The sequence below is a fragment of the Ptychodera flava genome (assembly GCF_041260155.1).
Source record: "Ptychodera flava strain L36383 chromosome 3 unlocalized genomic scaffold, AS_Pfla_20210202 Scaffold_25__1_contigs__length_14229661_pilon, whole genome shotgun sequence".
NCBI lineage: Eukaryota > Metazoa > Hemichordata > Enteropneusta > Ptychoderidae > Ptychodera > Ptychodera flava.
In genome coordinates this window covers 6144208-6150018 of record NW_027248279.1, presented here as the reverse complement: position 1 = coordinate 6150018, position 5811 = coordinate 6144208, and positions in this window count along the sequence as shown.

The window sequence follows — 5811 nt, the reverse complement described above, 5'->3', positions numbered from 1 at the left end:
TATTTCGCTTCATAGACTTTAAAGGCTCGTGTTATGAATTCATCTTTCCAAGTTTCCACTTCTCTAACTGTAAACTCCTTACCAAAAATAACTTACTTTGACCACTTGCGATGACACAGAGTATTTTTTCACGTTTTGTCTCTATTATGGATTGATTATTGTCCGAAGGCACCGAAGGCGCCGAAGCCCCTTCGGAACCGTTCCGATAGGGCGCTGCCATATTTGCCGCTGCTGATGACTTTATTAAATTCTCCATTGTTTGTAGTATGTTATCTATTCTTAGTAAAAATAAAAAATTCGTTTAAACCTGAATCCGAAATAAAGTATTAACATAGTCTGGAATGTTAGTACCCCTAACAGAACCGTACCGACAGGGATTCCGACAGGGATTCCGGAGAAATTCTCCTCCATTTAAATCTATATGTATATAGAAACACGAATAATGAGTACAGACTTATTCCCAGTTGCTTTTCAATTGAATAAGACGAGCATACCAACAGTACAGCATGCTGATACCCCCCTTCCAAACCGGACGGGGGAATAAACCTATTCTCATGGACTTAGAAATATATGTAACGCCGACAGAAAAATTTACTTTTCATCCACGGGATATATTTAAAGATAACGTAATCACTCATCGATCAGCAAAAGAAAGTAATATATGGCTTGGCGGTCCAAAGATGAAATACTGGGACCAGCAATTAAATTTCGCCGTATGGTGCAGCACTACTGGTTGCGGTATATCATTCGCCCATCTCGTCGATAAGAAATTTCCTCCGCAAATACGATCATTCTGCCGTTTCCATGTATATTTTACAATACGTAGGATCCTTCACGAAATGGGCGTTGCACTTCCAGACGACCCCCTCCCCACCTTCAAAGCGGGCGACAATCCGTACAATCTCGTTCAATATGAACTTCTATGTACAGAATTTGGAAATATAAGTCCCACGAAGTCCGACTTTCGATATCGAAAAGGTCAAAACTCAGGTCTTGGTTATGGATATGAATATTACACTAATCGTGGGCCTGTTCGACAGCCAAAAGCAATATACAATGGTCGGGACTTTTTCCTCTCCGCCGATGGAGGCGTTTTCTATACACATACCATTTTTGGAAAGAAAAAACATGTACTGCCCGACAAAGACAGACCACACTATTATTTCTTTAGAAATGATGGATCGGAGGGACAATACAATAGTTTCATTCCTCTGAAGGGAGACTCAGGATTGACAAAGGCTGGCCTAGCCCGCCTCAATGAAAGCCTTGAAGCCTACGTATATTGCATACTTGGCGCACAAGCGAATATTCGTAGTACCATAGTGGGCGATACTGGCAGTGCACAGCAAGTCCGAAAAGAATTCGGCGTTCTCCTCGAAGATGAAATTCGCAATACCGACAAAGTAATCAGTTATAGGCGATATCAAGACACAATAATGAATACTGGTGTGAAACTTGATATGGCAGTTTCACCAAATTTACTTCTCTTACCGTCTGAAATGGTCATCCTTTCGGGCCCGCAATCTCGGGTTATAATAATGAATTGCAATATGCAACAGAATCTATGTCCTTCGGAGTGAATGGTGATATAAACACGGAAGTTCGAGAAAGTGCTATACATGAGATGGAAGGAGGGGAGGAGGGGGGAGATCCTGTGAAGTGGCAGGACGAGCCCGGAGTCGAGTCACCACCTCACAATGACACGACTCGGTCCCCGGAACGGGCAGCATCTACGACCAGCGTAGACCCTATTCATGAATATGGTAAAATTGGTTTGTTATCTTTAGCAATATTCATTACTATTGTAGGTACTGGAATAAAGTCACTAACTATATAGATCCAGAGGAAATGTCAATATACGTAACCCACCATTCAACATGATTATAACTGGACCGACATATTCTGGCAAAACAGAATTTATGTTGGACCTCCTCACCGGTCCGTACTTAAGGAAATTCGAATATGTGATATTCATTTGCCCAACATTCATGAATAATAAAGCGTATAATAGAAGATTCATTTTCACCGATGACAACGTGTTTATATTTCCGGTCGGACTCGATGCTGTGGATGATACACTAGCCTACGTGCATAAAGAATGGGCTGGAACAAACACTTTAATAATCCTCGATGACTGCGCCTCGTCCAAAGATATGAAGAAGCGCAGTAACGTTTTAGTCCAACTTGGTTTCAGCGCAAGACATGACGGATTATCTGTCTGGGTTCTGACTCAACAATATACTAGTATTAGTAAACCATTCAGGGAAAACATACAGATGTTAGTACTATTTTACACACCGAACAAGATAGACAACAAAACTATTATAAAAGAATATGGAATGGAGGTGTCAGAACGGGAAGCCGTGGGCCTAATCAAGCAATTGAAAAGTAGGCCATTCAGTAAACTAGTATTTCGTTTACGGCATCCGTATAGTATGAGATTTATAGAGGGTCCGGTGGCCGCCGATTTTGGTACTATATAGATGCCCTCCGTACGACATAAAATTATTCGTATAATATAGCAATTATGGAAGCTGAAGCCGAAGGCACCCCCGAAGGTACTCTTAGAGAATTATATTACAACCCAAAAACTGGTTTTGGAGGTGTACAAAAATTGTATGACGCAGCACGGGCCAGCGGACTGAAAGTGACCAAGAAAGAGGTGCAGGAGTGGTTAAAAACTCAGCTAACTTATAATCTACATAAACCGGTACCTCGTTCTCATGCTACGGGCGGCCGGCGCGTTTTTGTAGCATCGATAGACTCTCAATGGCAAGCGGATCTCGTGGAATTCCCTCCCCCGTTCGCAAAAGAGAATCGTAACATTCGATACATGCTAACAGTAATCGATGTGCTCAGTAAATATGCATGGGCCAGGCCGATACAGTCAAAAACGGCTGATGATACGTTACAGGCGCTACAAGACGTGATTAAGAAATCCGGGAGAAGACCCGACAAACTTCAGACAGATGAGGGGCGGGAATTTACTAATCGAAAAATGCAGGGGTGGTTGGAGGAGGTGGGAATTCACTGGTTTCACACCTACAGTGACAAAAAAGCTAGCGTCGTTGAACGTTTTAATCGGACCCTCAAGACGATGATGTGGAAATACTTTACATATAAACAGACACGTTCCTGGCTCCCCATTCTACCAGAACTTCTTGAGAATTACAACAACACCGTTCACGGAAGTATCAAAATGAAACCTGTCGACGTAACAGAGGAGAACGATTGGCAGGCATTTTATACACTATTCGGTCCTGAGTTGGCAGCCGGGGGAGTTAACCCTGAATTCAAGCCGGGAGAACGGGTTCGAATTACAAAATACAAGACCACTTTTAAGAAAGGGTATTTACCAAATTGGACAGAGGAGATTTTCGTGGTTTCAAAAGTTGTGTACGCAGCTGGACTAGGAACGCCGCCAGTTTACAAAATAAAAGATCTGAATGGAGAGGAAATACTTGGCACTTTCTATTCTGATGAACTTCAGAGCGCACCTTCAGAACGCGACGAGCTGTACAGAGTAGAACGAATTTTGAAGACGAAAAAAATTAGAGGAAAGAAATATTATCTGATAAAATGGAAAGGTTATCCAGAAAGTTTCAATAGTTGGGAGCCGGAGGAAAATGTTATTAGAACTTCGTAAGTTCCTGTGCTGGTACTTGTCAAGTACTACGTAAGTTCCTGTCCATGGTACTACGTAAGTTCCTGTCCATGGTACTACGTAAGTACTAACGTAAGTATTTACGAAAGTTATTCAATAAGTACCATGGAAAAAGTCTTAATTTCTTGAAAGAAGAAAGTGTCAGTTTACCACCTCGCTTCCACCCACCTGGCCAAGTATTTATCATGTACTGTCGTAAGTAATGTTCACTTATTGCATCTTTTTCGGCAGTATGTGGATGAGGTGGTACCCCCTCAGTTCCTGAACATATTAAGTTTGCAAGATCTTCAAAGCGACTTCTCATGTTGCCACGGTCCGTTCTTTCCAATCCTCCTTGTTCAGCTTTATCGATAAGTTCTGGTTGAAGTATAATGTACACAACTGACATGAGCCATAGACAAGTAACTCCAAAGTCCACCCTTTTCATCATATCAAGTGCCCGTAAGTCAAACGGAGCATTATAAGCACACACTGTTTCACAAGCATTAAGAAGTTTGTGTAGGTTCTCGAGTGAGACTCGAGGTTGTTCTAGTTGTTCTTGACCAGGTGGAAAGTAAGCTTTTTCAAGTTCCTCCTCCTCGAAACCGTCTATTAAAAATCCCTGGCTGCCGCCGGTCCATGCAATTCCAAAGTCAAAAGCTTGTGGAAAATCTACTGGTCCGACTGTCTCGGTATCAATTGTTGGATTAAGTATATTCTTGAGAAGGGCAGGCGTAAGAGATTGATGAATTACCAAACATGGAAGCCTGTAGTCGTGGCAAATTTCTAAGAAAGTCTGTTTGAACTTATCGTGAATCTCTTCTAGTTCTTTTAAGGCGGTTATTTCATATTGTCTTGCTCGAGTCAACACATTCCGCCTGCAATAATCCCAAGGCATATCTTTGAATATGATAATGAAACTATGTAAATGGTCAAATGCTCTAGAAACAATCTTTTTTTCTTCCCACTCCGTGGAAACGCTCCGGATTCGAGAAAAAGTCAGATGTTGAATTATGGAAGAGTCACAAATAATGTAGCGTTCCGAAGGAGAGCCCTCCCAGCCTGACATTGTAAACTAAGAGTATGTTCTATAAACTGGTTCTGAAAATCGGCAATCGAAACGGGGAGTGCCCATTATAAAAGTCGACAATGTTGCTAGAAAAACTAGTGTCAAATTCTGGTACGTGAGACATCGTAGCAACTCCCTCTGACAAATTTATTGCATCGTAACTCTTACCACTTCCAGTTGGTCCATTTATGAATATGTATGACATTTTGAGGATACTATATCATAGAAATTTTTTTTAAATATTTTATTAAGATATATACGATAAGACAATGACAATCCTTTCTATTTCAGATGCAATAAAAATACTTGAAACCGGAGAAAACATCAAAATTGATGATGGAGGCAAATTAGTATTTGGTGAATATGTAGATCCTTTCATATACGTAGACAGTGAGCTAGAAGTAGTTTTCAACATCGGACCTAAGTACGGTTCTAAAGATCCAGCTACATGTGATGAAATGTGTGTCAGTTGGCAACTGAGTCTTCAAAAGTTTACTGATTTAATAATATTCCGTACCTTAGGTGAAAGTTTCGATGCAAGCACTGCTAAAAGTTATGCTGCAAGCCTGGCCGCTCACTCCAAGAATACTACCGGATTTTACAATCCATCTAAAGTTTATCAGAAGCGAGGTAGCGGGGCGCAGCCAGTTGCGTATTTTAAATTTCGGTTTAAAAGAGGGGCTTCCGATTTCGCTACATGTATTGATATGGTTCAAGAAATTGACTGTGCTTTTAAAACAGTGAGCCCATTGCCAGTCCGAGAAAATCCTGCTATTGTACCTCGTAATATCAGGAAAGGTAGTAAGATAGAATTCTTAGCATTTAAACCGCGCTTAAATAAACGTACCCTTTCTTTCACTGTTGAGAGATTAATATTTTGTGCTGCGCCTAATAAACCAAAATTCAAGATGCGGAAGAACTAGTCGACTTAGAAAGATTAGGCGAGATATATAAACAAATAAATGCTGCCAAAAATATTATAGTGGATTTTGATGAATTAGAATAGATATTTCTTTTAAGAAAATTTTTTATGATATATATAGGACAGTACAATGGATCCAATCGTGAATGAATATAAGGTAAACCAATTGGCCGATAC